General features: G+C 49.7%; 1 protein-coding gene across 7 annotated transcripts in view; it reads left to right on the top strand.

Moving 5' to 3' along the window:
• Nucleotides 1–16,408, top strand: part of Tns3 (tensin 3) — a 240,450-nt gene that overhangs the window by 200,067 nt on the left and 23,975 nt on the right. The gene's annotated exons all lie outside the window — the stretch shown is intronic.

The raw sequence follows: 16,408 nt of genomic DNA, 5'->3' as shown, positions 1-16,408 counted from the left end.
ATGAGAACTTGAATTTGCTTCCTGTGGAATGCAGTTCAGGACACAAAAGCTGCAGGCGTCTCTCGCTGGCACCTCATCCACCAGGCAGGCCCACTTGAAGGGTCCCATGAGTGGAACTTTACAACCTGAGCAGCGAGCATCCTTTCACTTGCTTCGTAGTAGGTTAGGGAGAGCTTTGATTTCCCGTCATACGTAATCAGCTCATTTCATTGTCCGGGCCTGTGGGCCGTTCTCGAAGGGAGCACGGAACAGCTTTTTCAGGCTGTTGCCAGCAGGATTTTTGCTCTGATCATGATTCTCACTCAGCCCAGGGGGGTGGCTCTGAGGTATGGTGGCAGAGGCCTCGCTGTCTGTGATCTAGCGCAAAAGTTGCATAATCTCTTAAAGTATCTGTTCAACAAAAGAATAAGAATGTTAGTTAACACTGTGGTGCTATCAGGGGCGTTTTCTTAGAAATGAGAGTCTATTTCATTTCCTATCTGTGAGAGTGTCCAAAAAATTTGTCTTGGAGTTTAGTTTCTTATATCAAAATGCATTTCCAGAGCCTACCTGGCTGTCTAGAGCATGCTTTGGGCCTACGACTGGAGAATTGGCTTGGAGCCCCAGCCTGTGCCATGTGTGGAACCTAAAACCCATTGCAGATGGCCACAGCTGGGGATGGGGGACACTGAACCAGGTAGGCACCTGAGTGCTGACAGCTTGGAGGACAGTATGCAGGATAAGCAGAGGACATTTGTGGCAATGTCTCCCTGGGCAGGCCGGTCATGTGCTTGTCTCCTCCGGTCCGCCTGGCCCAGGCTAGTCTCCAGCTGCCACACAGCCTTAGGCAGCAGGATGGTGCAAGGCTCTAGAGCCTCAGCTGGATCTCTGGTGCCACTGTCCCCTCGGGCTAGCATTCCTGGCCAGGGTGCTCCCTGGTGCTTGGTGTGTGGGAGGTACGGAGAGGCCCATGAGCTGAGTTGCTAAGAGCTATGAAGATGTGAACATTTTTTTTTTGCTCCCTGCCGTCAATCAGCTGGGACCTCTTGAGGTATCTGGTCCTCTCTTAAATCGGGGTGGTTTCTCAGAAGAGGGAGATGCCCATTTCAGTACAGTTAAGTATCTCAGCCTTTGTGTAGATCCCATGATAGTATGTGCACCCTTCCTTTAGGACTTGTGGGTGTTGGCTCTGGGAACCCTGTGGCCACCATTCTCAGGGTGTGCTGAGCATGGCCCTGTGGGCTTTGTCTCTACCCTTTTCCATATCCTCCCATATAGATTGTATCTAGGGATGGATCTCCGAGCAGAAAGTTCATTTGTGTATAGTACAGGCACCATTTTTTCCATTTTTTTAAAGATTCATTTATTATATGTAAGCACACTGTAGCTGTCTTCAGACACTCCAGAAGAGGGCATCAGATCTTGTTACGGATGGTTGTGAGCCGCTATGTGGTTGCTGGGATTTGAACTCAGGACCTTCAGAAGAGCAGTTGGTGCTCTTAACCGCTGAGCCATCTCTCCAGCCACCCCAGGCGCCATTTTTAAATCATGGTTTTCATCTTTACACAGACTCAAGAAGATCTTGAGGATCTCAAGAAGACCAATTACAGATGCATAATACACAGCACAGGGACACTCCGATCGGCAGCTTCTCCCCCGTTACACTTGCACTCAGGAGTGTGTCACCCAATTAGTGCCACATGGGAATTGTTCACTGCTATGTCCGAACCTGTGAGGAGGAACTAGTGAGCACATTTACAGAAAAATACAGAAGCTACTGAGGTCTTTGTTGGGGAAAGTGTTCCAAAGAGCATTGTGGGTAAATTTGGTGTTCCTTGGGTTTCAGCATGGCAAACTAATGGAAAGTCATGCCACCAGCTGTTGGAATTTAGTTTTCTTGGAAGGGTATGGCATTGGGTGACCATGAGGTGGCAGGCACATGGATTTGGGGTTATGTGTTTTGTTTTAAAGCCTTTATCTGCAGAATTGTCAGGGAGCATTCTCTTTGGGTCTGCACACTTGTGGATGATGGTTGTTTCTTGGTGAACAGGAAAAGAGCATTGGAATGACTTGGGGTTGCCAGCTGTGGTAGTGTTTATTCTGGTGGTTTGGGGGTCCACCTGGCTTTGTCTTGGGGGCAGTGCCGTTAGCTACAGGTAGGACCTGCAGGTTACATCAACTCTGGCCTCTTATGTTTCCCAGGGCTGTCAGGTGGGTTGCAAAGAAACCCACTACTAAAACACAGAGCACCTGGTTTCTTTTTCAAGGGGTGTGTCTGTGCACACAGTTCTAGCCAGTGCCTGAGCCTTCTAGCTGCACCAGGAGTACTGTATTTTCAGCACTCAAGAGGCAAAAGAATCTTGGGTTGGAGGCCAGCCTGTGCTACATCAGTCTGGGGCTTTAAGTCAGTGGTAAGATGTATCCAAGGTTATGGTATGGGTTCATCTCCAGCAGTGGAAAAACATGACTTTGATTATTTGTTTGTTTTGGTTTTTAATATTGAATAGAGTTAAAGGCAAGGCTTTCCCATCTAGGGACCAATGCATCAGCTCCACAGGGCACCCGAGTCAAAGGGTGCCATGGGCCGCATCCTGCTGGCAAAGGAGAAAGGTGGTGACGAGTAGGTCTCCTAGAGGCTCTTCAAAGTGTGAGGAGGCCCACTCAGAGCTGTTCGGGTCATGGCTTTGGCACTGTCACAGATACACTATAGCCTTCTTCCTTGCCCATCTCTGTGGGTTCACCCCAGTCCTCTGGCCTGTGAGTAGGTGGGACCCACAGAAGAGTTGGATCTGCCGCTGAGAGTGTCCTTCCTCCAATGGAAGTCGTGGCCTGGAAAGGCTGGTACACTCACCTCACAGAGCCCCTGCTGATCCTGTTGGGTTGGGGCCAGGCATTTCCGATAGCAGGGGCAGCTGTTTTCAGGCACATAAACAACAGGGAGGAAGTGTCTTCCCAGGGGTCTTCCTGGCTGTGCCCTAGACATGTGGCCTGAATGGGCCTGGACTGAGGGGGCCTCTCCTTATCCAGTCGTTCTTGGGACCTGCAGGCTTAGATTCAGCAAGATGGTCAGCAAGCCATGTGGGAACCTTACATCTGTGCAGAGGCCTGTGATAATGAAGTAAAATCAACACTGGCACATGCTGGCGAGGAAACATCTCTTTCTCTTCGAGAAGTTCAGGGAGAATGTTCTAGAAGTTTCTAGAAGCTCAGAGTGAATGAGTCTTGCCTTACCCATCAGATAAGATGAAAGTCCACTCTGTGGCCTTCAGCTCGTGTTAAAACCTGGAGTGCTGCACTTCGCAGTTGCTGTTACTGCTGGGTTTGGTGCAAGAAAATGTCCCAAACTTAAAAAAAAAAAAAAGGTGGTGCTGTTTGTAAGCAGTTTTGAGGGTTGTTTAGGAGTTCAATAGATGGTTCAGGGGTTCTTTCAGACAGGGGGAAGCACTTGAAGAAAGTAGGAGGAGAAGCTTACCAGCCCAACGAAACAGGCTGGTTCCAGATCAGTCTCTGTTGGTTCCCACTACAGCCAGGAGGAAAATCTGCAGTTCAAGCAGATTCTGAGGAGTGGGCTTCACAGCTGAAGTCCCCTGGCTGCCTTGTGTAGGCCTGAGGTGAAGGCTTTGATGGGGTGAGGTGATCCCCATCTACCAGAGAATGAATCCGTGGTTCCTTGTGTCAGGGCCACTGCCTTTCCCCGGCCTCCCCTCCTTGGGTTGCTGAGAAGGGCAGGTGTGGGGCGTGGCTGTTTGTCCTGCCCCTTGCCTCTGCTGGGTGTCCCTGGTCTTAGCGTGGTATTAAGCTGTGGTGGGTTTTGGCCGGGAGATTTTTAGAGCTTGAAGGGGGGAGGAGGAAGAAGGGAAGCAGAATGGAAAGGAAGCGAACTGCCGCGGAGAGCAGGCGGGGCCAAGTCTGGAGGCACTGACTGGGCAGACGGCCCGCCGCGGCCCGGCCCGCGGCCGCCCAACAATCCGGGGATTCTTTCCTGCGACCTACTCTCCGCTGTCCTCTGAATGGGCCTCTTTGGAGGTGGCGGCCCCGCCTCTAACCCCGACTCCCCCAGGGACTGGCAGAACACTGAGCCCTCCCAGGGTGGGTGGGGGACGCCGTTGGGCCGGACTCACCACCCGGGGCTGCTGGGGACAGACCCTGCAGAGTGCCTTTCATAAGGCTCACAGATTCTAGGCCCTTCCATGGACTGACCGGATCCCAGGTGCCCAGGTAAGCCCACAGCTGGCCTTGTGGCTTCTCTGGGAGCTATTTCTGTGTCCCTGGTGTCTCGGAGCTCTGGTTCCTTTGGGCACATCCAGCTGCTGAAACCTGATCTGAGCTGTGGGGGAGGGTAGTGATGGGAGTAGCGGGGAGGAGGAGACAGACCCAGTGCCAGTGGCCAGGACACCTAGATGAGCTGGGGACCGAAAGAGAGCCAGTGTTCTGCTCAGAGTTGCTTATCACTTAGTGACATTTCTCAAGTCCCCAGACTTAGGGACAAGATACCCACCCGCCTTGAGCCAGCGGGGCTGCTCCCTCTTGGGAGACAAGCTTTCTGTCTCTGCTGATCTTCAGGGTGAACAAAAGCCTGGTTTACATATGTGCAGCTTTCTGGGCATTCTTCTGCCCAAACTGATGACCGTGGACCTGTCCCATTCTCTGTCTCCGCCCGCCCAACCCGTAGTCCTCCTGAGATCGCTCCCTGCGCTGCATCCCCAGGGGGGCAGCTGTCTCCACGGAAGAGGCAGGCAGCCCGTAGAGCAGATGCTGGGGTTTGAACCGAGGCTCTCTCGTCTGTGCTTGGAGCCGTCAAAGGTAGCATTTCTAAACAAATCCATGAGCATTGAAACAGAACAGGCATTTACTGAACTAATTTGCTCAGATTGCTAGCAGAGCTTCTGCAGCTAGGGGTGGGCTGACTAGCACCTTAGCCACCCTTCTCTCCTGGGATAGGGCTGGGGTTGCCTCCCCCACATGCGGGGGAGAATCTCAGGGCTCTAAGTGGTCAGGGAGGAATACTGTGGTCTCTTGTCGTAACTGCTGATCCTGTACCATGGGCACGTTACAGACACAAGGCTGTGTGCTCTAGCTCACATTGCAGGGCAGATCAAGGAAGAGAAGAGAAGGCCCCATACTCTTGAGAGAAAGCCCTCCTTGCACAAGCCCCAAGACAAGCCCAGGCAGGTTAGGGTCTGCCCTGTGCTTCTAAGTTTTATGTGTTGTAAAACTTCCTGGTTATAAGTTTTATGTGTTCTCCCTTCTAAGAGCCAGAGACGTTTTAAGTCGAAATGGAAGAAAATGCCGTTTCAAAAGCTTCCTGTTCTTTTAATGGAATCCATATAAAACCATCATTTTCCATGAATCCCATATGTCTGTCAGTATATTCCAAATTGGCCGCCTTGGATGGAAATGTTTTCCTAGTCATTGGTGAGATGGAAAGTATCTCCATCCATCTGTACTGACAAAGAGCTCATGTTTGCCATCAGCCTAGGTGGAACCTATGGTGGGGGGGGGGACTCCCTTCTATGTTCTGAGCACAACAGCCGGGCTATACATTCTCACTGAGAACCACGCAGTTTCCCTTTGCGCAGAGCAAACCTGTGCAGCAGGTTCCTTGTCCTTTCCAAGACAAGTCTTAGGATGCACGCGTGTGGAGGAGGCAACGCCAGCGGTGGGCTGCAGTCACAGGCCCTGATGCTGTTGACTGGTGGGAGGCAGGGCTGCAGTCACAGGCCCGGATCCTGCTGACTGGTGGAAGGCAGGGCTCCTGTTGACTTCCTGGGAACCAGCCTTCCTTAGGGACCTCGCCGGTTAAGAATCTGTCTCCTGGTCCCTAAGAGAGTCATGTGTATGGGACCGTGTCGGAGGACTGGGAGGGGTCGTACCTGCATGTGTGTGAGCAGTGTGCCTGGCACATCACAGAAAGGGCTTAACCCGAGTTGGCTGCTTCTCTTGCCTCTTATTGTGTGTGGAAATCATGTGTGAAATGGCATCAGGATTTCTCAGCAGCCCTGAAAGTGAGTGGTGGGGGGTGGGGGGTGGGGGTGAGGGCTGGGGCATGGGTGGTGGCCGTCAGTGCACACATCTGTGCTCACAGCCTGTTCAGCTCTGCCCTGAGGCACTGAGAGAGTGAATTGAGGTGAGGGGGGATCGCTGGTCACTCCCAGCTCTGTGGGTGCCCGAGGAGGATGGAAGTTTGTCCATTGTTGCCCTCTTGGTTCCTTCCTTCCTCTACCTCTCCAAACCCCTTCTCGTCTTTAATTCAGAAGGAACAGTGGGCCCACTGAAGGGAAGCAGGTCAGGCTGGTAGGTGCCAGTGACATACGGAAGCTGGTCACACGGCTCCGGGGCTGCAGAGAGTGCCTTGTCCCTACGCTTCCCTGCTCTTCATTCTGGGACTAACTTAGGACTCAAAGGTGCTTAGAATCACAGGGTACAGGAGGACCCATTATAGACTCTAACCTGTGGAGTCAGGGAACCCGTCACCTGCAGTCCTGTGACACACAGCTTTGGGTGGTGGCCTCTGTATGGTATTTGTTTTTTACTAACCTGAGGAAAAGGTGAGTACTTGGTTAAAGTATGTCTAAAACATTATGGTGAACAGTAGGATAGCCAGCTTCCTTGAGGGACTGGATGTGACTGGAAAAGCTTCCAGAATGTTCTCTGGCAGTTCCTCAAAGTAATGAGGGTAGTGGGAGGGCAGGCTGGCTATAAAAGGTTAGAACTAATCATAGAATCATATACAGTCTCTTCTGTGTATCTTCTAGAAAAAGACCCCCCATGTTGCCCAGAGAGTCACCCATCCTACTGCACAGTAGGTCTTTGTAGGAGGGCATGTCGTTTCCCCAATGGCCCCAATCCACTCTGATAATCTGGTAGGTTCTTCAGCATTATCAAGGTCTCTGTGACCTTTGTAGCCTATGTTGCACCTAAGCTGTGGTCATAGACGACACCAGAGTAATAAGTTACTCAGAAGTTGCTGAAAACGACATTGTTCATATAAGGGAACATTTTTAAAGCTTATTAAGAAATATTTTAAATCTGTAAATAAATGGAAAGAAGGGTCATGTGTGTGCATAGTTATATTGTAATGGCGAAGAGTCTTCTGATTTTGAGCTATACATTTAATTCCTGTCACCACCACCACCACCACCACGACCACTACCACCATCATCATCATCACTGTGGGTGGAGCTTCATAATCCTAACTTTAAAAAGTAAAGACCCTTAGTTACCAATGTCTAAATGTCAGGAGGTAGGACCTTCATGATGGTAGAGACCTCAGGCAATGTTGGCTTATTTTGATTCACAGTGTTGGAAGATTCTGGTCTAATGGTTAGTGTTGCCTCTTTTACTTTTTGGTCCTGTGGTGGAATAGTTTGTCACGTGACAGAGTAAAACCTTCATGTCCAGAAGACGAAATAGGGAGAGGACAGGGAAGGGATGCATTTCTTCAACCCTTGAAGTCCACTCTGTTGGCCTACAGAATTTCCACTAGGTTCCATCCCTAAAGGGTCCCCCATGTTCCGATAGCTTCACACTGGGTACCAACCTCTAACACTTGGGTACATGGACCTTTGGAGGACACTTCACTTCTACACTCTAGCAAACAGCAAACACACACACACACACACACATGATGAGATGGTTGGTGCTAGTCAGTGGGGAATAAAGATACTCTGTATATATAACTCTAGGAAGGTTCCTATTCAGAACACAAAAAGCCCTGTTCCTGGTACTACACACAGACACCAACTCCAGAGGAACCAAGGGCTTTCTTAATTATTTCTTCAGTCCGTTGTGGAAAATACAAACACACATGTTTTCTGCCTCCCCACCCCCTTATTCTCTTTGTCTCTTTTGTCTTACCTTGACCTAACTTCTGAAACGCTGCAGGGTGAGGTGTTTGTTCTTAGGTTTCAGATAACGTGTTGAGTGTATCTCTCCTTAGACATTTCTTAGCACTGCCCCTGAGGTACACGACTTCCTGTTGTGTCTCTTGATGCCCATGCCTCGCCCCTTGGAGCGAACCAAGGATTCTCTCTCGGTCCCTTGCTTCCAAAAACAAGCGTTGGATGGTTCTCTTTTCTGAAGAGTTTCAGATCAGGTTGGAAGAGTTTTCTTCCTGGCATTCTTGGTTTGAGCTCTCTTATAAAATACACCCAAGACTTGTGGTCTGGGAGCAAACCTTCACTTCCGGGTGAGAAGAGAATAAATCGTGGCAAGAAAACCCAGATGTTCTGGCCGTGAACAAGCACACAGATTGCAGACTGTGGTGCTGAGGTGGTTGGGCAGCTCGGGTTGGAGAGAGGAGGCCAGGGAAAGGCATGGGGTGCTGTAGGCAGCCTGCGTGGAGCCTGCAGCCCTTATACTACGGGGGTGTTACCCCTACTTCCTGGCCCTGCTGATGAGGTAGGTCACAGTGTGTGCTGTAGCTGTGTGCTAGGCTACCTGGGAGGTTTAGCATCCTTGGCAGAGGGCTGGGGGTGGAGACTGGACAGGGACAGAGGACACAGAGCACTGTTGCTCTAGAGGGTGTGACTCTCTGGAGGGTGTGGGGCACATCCCTCCTTGGGGACAGAATTCCTGACTGCCTGGGTTCTTCAGCCCTAGCTTGGACACAGTGCATGGTAGATATTCTAGCCACTTATTTAGAACATTTCTCCTCAGCTCAGTCAGTCCTGTGTTGGTTACAAGTAAATTAGCAGCTATTTCTGCTTTCCCTCTCCTTCTTCATAGTATTCCGCCTGGGCGGGGGATGTAATTTCCATTTAACAGCTATATTTTTGCCTCGTCTTCTCTCCCGGACTCACACGCTTCTCTACTATATTCAGTGTTGTTGTTGCCAGCTGCTGCATTTTGTGTTTCAAGGTTGTGTAAAATACCACTATCCCAGACCTGGGCCTGGCCTGGGCCTGGCCTGGACACTCGTTTTTGACCAGTGTTAGGTGTTCTAGTACCATACTTCATGCTGGGACCTCCTGCCCCTGTCATGACAGAGGAGCGCTGAGAACTCGGGAAATGCCCGAAGGATGTTGTCACCAGACATGAGTGGATGTCCCAGGGTCTTCTCCAGCTAGTCATCTTTCTTGACGGGCTGACTGGACAATGAGTAAACATGTTCCCGCCCACTGTGACGTTCAGCCGACTGGCCTGGAAGAGGACGACAGTGTATAGAAAAGCAGGACATTTTTAGGTCCAGCCTTTCTGCGGTGTCACCTCCCCTCAAAGCACAGTACTCAGCATCTGGGACCTTGAACTCCCGACCACGAGGCCATTGCTACAGAGTCAGGTGAGAGCCCCAGGCATGGAAGATTCTGTCAGAGGATGCCCCTCCAGAAAAGGAGTCCCCAATGACAGGAAATGCAGCTTGCTGTCAATCAACCTATCTGTAAGTTGCTACTTTGGGAGCAATTTCAATGTGTTTGAACCATTACCGGAAGTCCAGCCAAGTGCCCGCACAGCCTGTCAGCATCTGGGCAGTGCTTGTGTCCAGGCCTATTTTTGAGGTTTGGATTTGGTTGAGGATCTGGTTGGGCAGTGCCCTCAGTTCCGATGCCAGGGGCATTGTGCATATGATGCTTGCTAGACACTGCTCCCAGGAAAGGAGAGCTAACCAGAAACAAAATGGCAGTACCAGAGCCCAGGGTTGAGGTGACACTGTTGGGTCAGTTGGCATGGGTAGTGAAATTAGAAATAAGTGAAATTAAAACCTATGAGAGCAACACACAAATCATTGTGGTCTGAAAGGCTCCTGTTGTGTGTGTCCTTATAGCTCACAGTGTCTGAAGTTCTGGGCAGAGGTACCACTGCCCACTTAGGACCCTATGCCACACAGGGCCTCCCCAGCTTGCCTCATAAGCTGAAGGCCAGAAAGGGAGGAGAAGCAGGTGAGAAGGAAGACATGCGAGCTGGGTCTTCCTTGGCCCTTTGGCTGGCGCAGGGCCTCATGGGACATTTGAGTTTGGAGCAGGGTTGACCACTCTGGAGTTGTGGCTCAGCCTGGTCATCTTGTAAGCTATGAAAGAGACAGTGCAGAAGCAGCCTCTGTGCAGCACACAGCACCATGCTCCCCTCCTGCCTTGTCCTTCTGACTAACCCTTAGAACAGTAGTAGTTCTTAACCCATGGGTCTTGATCTTTTTGGGAGCAGGGGATTGAACAACTCTTTCACAGGGGTCACATAAGACCATTGGAAAACACAGATATTTATATTAGGATTCAAAACTAACAAAATTACAGTTATGAAGAAGCAATGAAAGTAATTTTATGGCTGGAGGTTGCCACAGCATGAGGATTATGCATTTAAAGGGTTGTAACATTAGGAAGGTTGAGGGCCACTGCAGAAGGTGGTTACAGCCTTGTCATACTGTCTGCACACTGCATGCCCTTCCTATATGTGATTCCCAAGAACTCTGATAGAGACCCTCATCCATCCCGCTGTCATCAAATAAAGTGACATTTCCCAAGATCTTATTCCTGTGCGTAGATGTCCTAGCGTGACCTCTTGGTATTGTGTGCTCTGTAGCGACAGTGTCAGTAGTTCTGGGCAGTGGTATCCTTGCCTAGTTAGGTGCTTGCTTGGGAATTTGTGCAGTGACGGTTCGGTTTCAGGAAGGATGCGAGAAACCTTCTGTAAACTGCCTGTGGTCCTGGGTATTTTGTGTGCTGTGTGTGTGTGTGTGTGTGTGTGTGTGTGTGTGTGTGTGTGTGTGAGTGATTGAGTGAGTGAGAGAGAGAGAGAGAGAGAGAGAGAGAGAGAGAGAGAGAAGGGGGGAGTCGTAAACTTCCATGGCAAATAAGATTTCAAAGTCCAAGTCAGAGACATCAGATATAAATAACAGGCCTGGTGTTTCTGTACCTTGAGTCTGAGTGTGATGCAGAATCACTCATTAGAGAAGAAAGAACTGGCCCTGACTCCGTGTGCTTTGTGCACGAAGCCCTCTAGAACTGACTGGTTCATGCCTGAGTGGGATTGAAACAAGGTTCAGCATCCTCCAAGTGCCCCATTTATAAAGGAAAGTTGGATTCTCTGAGGATTCTGCCCACATACACAAAGTGCCAAGATTTCTGCTTATGTGCAGACCCAATTATGGGACTGGAGTTCTTCGGGAGATTGAGATTTGAACAATCAGAGCTTGCTAGTATCAGTAAGTTTTGGTAGGTCCTGCTCCTGTTTGTTTTCCTGGAGATACTCTTGATGTGGCCCCGATCTCAGGCTCAGTCAGCCCAGTGATCCTGAAGGAACTGGGACTGGTTCTCAGGTGCAGTGAAAACACTCCCCTGCATTTGGAGGTTATTTTACTCTGTATACGGAGGGCTTCTCTGGATGGAGGGAGCTCGTGACTCCCCTGGTGCTTTCCCATTTACCCTAGGTAAAGCCCAACTACCTTATTTTCATTTATACTTATTTGCCTTCATTCCCACTGGGTGGCCACAGCTCAGGAAACAGCCCACATCTGTCCCTGCAGTGACCAGTGCCCATCCAAGCTGGCTAAAGGATTAAGAAAGGAGTTCTAACACACATGCCCTTGCAGCAGTGATGGACAGGCGAAAGAGAGATTGCCCAGACTGGGTGGGTGTTCAGTCTGAGCTGGGGAGCCCTTCTGCCACCACCTGCATTCATGAAAGACAGGGGCTTTATATAAGCTAAGTGAAATAACCAGTTACTAAAGGACACATGCTACATGATTGCTTACATGGTCTGTGAAAGAGGAGAATTTATAAAGATAGAAGGTACAGCAGAGTTACTGGGAACTTGAGTCAGAGAAGCAAAGAGAGTCAGCTAATAGAGGGCAGGCTTTCGTTCATAAAATCAAGCTCTGGAGATAAATGGTTATTATGGTTCAGCAGTAATGAGGCTGGACTTAAGGCCACTGGCATTGTCGGGGGTGGTTACATGGACCCATGTCTATTTTACCACAATTAAATAATAACAGTAGGGTGTGGCTGAGCATCCTGGGGCCTGGCCTCAGATCTCTGCAAGGATTTTGTCACCAAGCAAATGTGGCTTCTCTCTGTCCTTTGTCCCCCACCCACACTCTCACTCTCTGAGTTCTGTACTGACTTGTCTCACAGCAGCGCATGGTCTCCAGGTAGCTCAGTCTTCCCACGGCAAGGCGTCCCTCCATCTATTTTTCCTGAAAGTCTAGCAAGAAGGAAGTGTTTATTTTCTTGAGAACTCAGACCACAGCTGGTTTCCAGGGTGCTCATCCCTTGTGAGTTGCTGGAGACCTCCAGAGCTGCTGCTGTCGGTGTATACTGTATCCCAGGGTACAGGCTGCGTCGTGGTACTCTGTGAAGACATTGGGATTCTGTACACAGCACTGAGTGAGCAGGGCAGGGTGTTTGCTTCCAAGTTTCTGTTGAAATCGCTGACTAAAGGGATTATCTCCAAAGAGCAGGAAAACACAGGGCCCTGCATGTAGGGAGCCACTTTGTCACCGTTCCTGCTTCCTTTCCTGTTACTGGTGAAAAGGAAGGTTGGCATGATTCTTTTTAAGGACTTATTTCTATTGGGATGAAAACATCATAGAAGAGTGATCCAGCTGTTGGCAGATGTGGATTACAACCCCAAAGCTAAGTGTTATATCACATGCCTATAATCTCAGAATTTGGGAAGTGGAAGCCAAGGGATCCCGAGGTCAGGGCCAGCCTTGACTATATCTAAGTCTGAGGCCATCCTGGGTTACCCAAGACCCTGTCTAAAATTGTGCCGCTGCTGCTGCTGCAACAACAACTACTACTACTACCACTACCACTACTACTACTACTAAAAACTCTAGCAATAACTAGGATACCTTTGGCCTCCAGAGCACAGAATTGATTTACTATGAACATTGATCTCAGAAGTTACCAAAAAGCAACTTGGTAAGAAGAAAGCATGTGCCTTTCTGCTCATATGTTTTGTATATGTTTGTATATGTTTTATGTATGTTTGTATATGTTTGTGTACTACCTACAGAGTTTGAGATTCAGTACTTAAGACTCTCATCAAGAAACATGCACTGCTCTTCCAGTGTCTGAGGTTTCTACTAATTAACTCTCATGATATATGACGGCTTGCCCATTTTTTTCTCTTCAGTGATGGCAAAGGGGATTGCTCATTTAACTAGGGTCTGACTAGTAAGGAGGTAAGAAGACAGAAATGGATGGATAGGTAGATGAATGAATGGATGGACGGACGGACGGACAGACAGATGGGTCCATGAGTGGTGGGTAGATAGATACAAGTTTGGGTGGGTAGGTGGGAGGACTTGAAGATAATATTCTTACTGCCCAGGCTCCCAGGCCAGCACTTGTTAACTTACAAGTCAACAGTAGCAGTGCAAAGTGGCTGTTGTCCAGCTTCCCACAGAACTCTCCTGCAGCAGCTTTTGAAAGACAGCATAAAAATAGACCATGTGGAAGAATGCCAGAGACCCCCTCTCACCCTGTTCTGGCGACGGAAGTGGAGGAAGTGGGAATAGCGAGGAGAGTCCAGGCATTCCTGAGATCCCGAGAGGCCCAACATATGCCCCCCAGTTCCGGCCTCGCCTGAACTAAAACTCTGTGTCCCAAAACCACAGGGTACTAAGGATACACACAGGCTTGAAGCAATACCCAGAAAATGGGATAAGCTTGGAATTCCAAACAGTTTTATCCCCTCCACCCCTTTCTCTGCAGAGGAAAAATGTGAGTGTATCCTATGGATAAAAGAAAAAAAAGGACACATTGAGAAGATTCCCAGCAACTAAACGGGGTCTGGGCAGGGCCCCATCTGGCTTCTGCCTGCTATGGAAACTCACTTTAACAAGGGAGGACTGCATGACTCAGGAAGGCAGTTTGGAAGGTCTGGGTCTGCCCTGTAGACCCTCTCAGTAGTTGTGTTAAAATCTTGCTGCCCCTTCTGCGGTGCCTGTATGTCCCTTTCACTGAAGAACATTGTTCAGGATGAAGGAGAGCCCTCATTGTCCTTGCCACTTTGATAGGAACATTAGAGATGGAGATTCCACAAACTGCAAGGGTCACTTTCCTCTTTCCCTTATGATTTCTGTCACCATGTGGGTCATTTCTAGGTTGGTTTTAGGTGTAGAGGTGAGGAAGTTGACCAGAAGGAGGCCCTGGCACGGTCTGTCAACCATCCTGGCTGGTGATATTTCTCTAGCAGTATCACTGTGACCCTCATGGTGAGATTAAAGAACAGCGCTCATTCCTTTATCTGCTCTCCGCATGAGTGAATATCTAGAAACCTGTGCACAGGATCTTCAGACTTTGGCTTGATTGGAGCCCATATCAGTTCCTTGAGTAAGATTTCAGCATACTCCCTCCACCTCCCAGTTCTCTGGGGTTTCTATTTTAATGCACTGCCCTGCATAATTTATACATAGGAGAAATCAGGAAAGTGACCCAAACTCCCGGCTTCACTTTTAACTCATGCAAAGTAGAGAAGCCCCTGTGGGGTCCTTTGCCCCAAAAGGAAACCTTTTAAGATGGCAGCTCTGTTCCTTCACTGGGTAGGTGCCATGGCTACTGGTACCCCCACCTGTGTCTTTTAGTTTTGCCATCTGGTCATCAGACTGGATCATTGTTCTGATGTCTTAAAAAGGCAGTTAGCACCCATGTTTCTGTGAATGCAAAGGTCCAGATAGGAATTATATTATCTGCTGTGGCACTAAGCTGTATGGGGGTTGCCATTTGCTGTCCTACATTTCTGAGTGCAGGCAGGGGAAGGGGATCTGTGGTGGTAGGGTCACTGCATCAAGCACTTAGCACGAGCAAGCAACCCAGTGGGTAAAGGAAGGGTTAAGTCCTGCCGCAGGCCAGGGACAAGAGGGAACCACGCAGCCACAGTGCCCCCAGAGTCTTGCTAATGAATGATGAACAAAGCCACTTTCATGGGAAGTGCTGGGCTTGCTGTTTTCTGGGAAAACACAGTGATAACAGCAACAGAGCAGGATTTGATTTTCCTCCTCCTGTGCTCATTAGAAGGGAGTCTTTGGCGCCATGTAAGCGTACGCAGTGCTTCTGAACTCTGACATGGGTTTCCCAGATTCTCAAGGCTCAGGAACTCGGCAAGCAGAGACCAGGAGGAGTAAGGGTTGCCCTATGCTGTGTGGGGCTGCTGGAGCAGCAACAGACACCGGTTCAGGTGCCGAGCACCTCACTCCGCCATCCTCTGCTGGCTTGTACATAATTCTCAGGCAGAAGTGTTAGACTTTACTGATGAGTAGCTCTTAAGACTTCAAAGATCTGTGCTGCTCCTTGGGACTAGATCCTAGGGGTGATTCACACCTCCTTCAACCCTCCAGTTAGACTCTGGCAGAACTTCCGAGCTCTAAAGTTCTAAGCCAGTCATTTCTCCTTATCCATTTATCTATTCATCCATCCATCCATGTACCTACCTACCCATCCATCCACCACCCATTCATCTATTAGTCGGTTTGCCGAACTGTCCACCAACCCATGCACCCACCCATCTATCTGTCTGTGCATCCCTCTATTCATTCATTCATTCATTCATTCATTCATTCATCCATCCATCCTTCCTTCATCCATCTATCCACCCACCCATGCATCCATCCATCCATCACCCATCCATCCATCCATCCATCCATCCATCACGCATCCATCCATCCATCACCCATCCATCCATCCATCTCTTCATCCTTCTGTCCATCCATCCATGCACTCATAATGTGCATGACCAGAACCTCCTCTGTGTACCACCAGGGAAGGGTAGGGACAGCTCCTCTGCATGCGCAGTAGTAGGTCAGTGGTTGGCGTTCTTCAAGCCTGTTGTACTCACCTGAAGCCCACTGTCCTTCCTGGTCTTAATCAAGTGCCACCTCCACCATGCTGTAGTTTACACGTGAATTCTACTCACCCTGCCTCCCCCACCCCCGGCTCCTGGTGTATGTATAGTTGACCCCCCAGATGGTTTCCCTGTTTTAGAAGGTTATGGAAGCTCTAGGGGGTGGTGTCTCCCTGGAGGAAGTGGCCCCCTGGGGTGGGCCGTGAGGTTTTATAGCTCAGCCGTGTTTCCTGGTCACTGTTTGCTTCCTAAGCTCCAGCTGTCCCATTCCCCTGTTTCCATGCACGCTCCAACTGTCAGCAAAAATAATGGCTCCTCCCTTAAGAGCAAAAGGTAGAGTAGCTGGTAAACTCTAGAAGGAAGGCATCTAGGCTCCCTCTAGACAGAAGGTAGTCATCCTAGGGTCCTCCTGGAAGCCCCAAGCCCACCTCCCTCCAGGCCTCAGTCTGACAGATGCTTGCCTCCAGGACCATGCTGGTGCCACTCCCCTGCTCTGGTGTCCTTCTTTGGTTCATCTTAGATGGAAGATGCATGCAGATGGATGTGGATGGAGAGACGTCTTCACCCGGAAGACTGTGAAGGGAGCGATGGTTTAAACAGCACGTGTATTTATTTCCCTGCCAGAGCTGCTACAGAAAGTGTGAGGATG

This window comes from Apodemus sylvaticus, chromosome 11, assembly GCF_947179515.1.
Source record: "Apodemus sylvaticus chromosome 11, mApoSyl1.1, whole genome shotgun sequence".
NCBI classification, from domain to species: domain Eukaryota; kingdom Metazoa; phylum Chordata; class Mammalia; order Rodentia; family Muridae; genus Apodemus; species Apodemus sylvaticus.
This window is presented reverse-complemented; position numbering and strand designations above follow the sequence as displayed.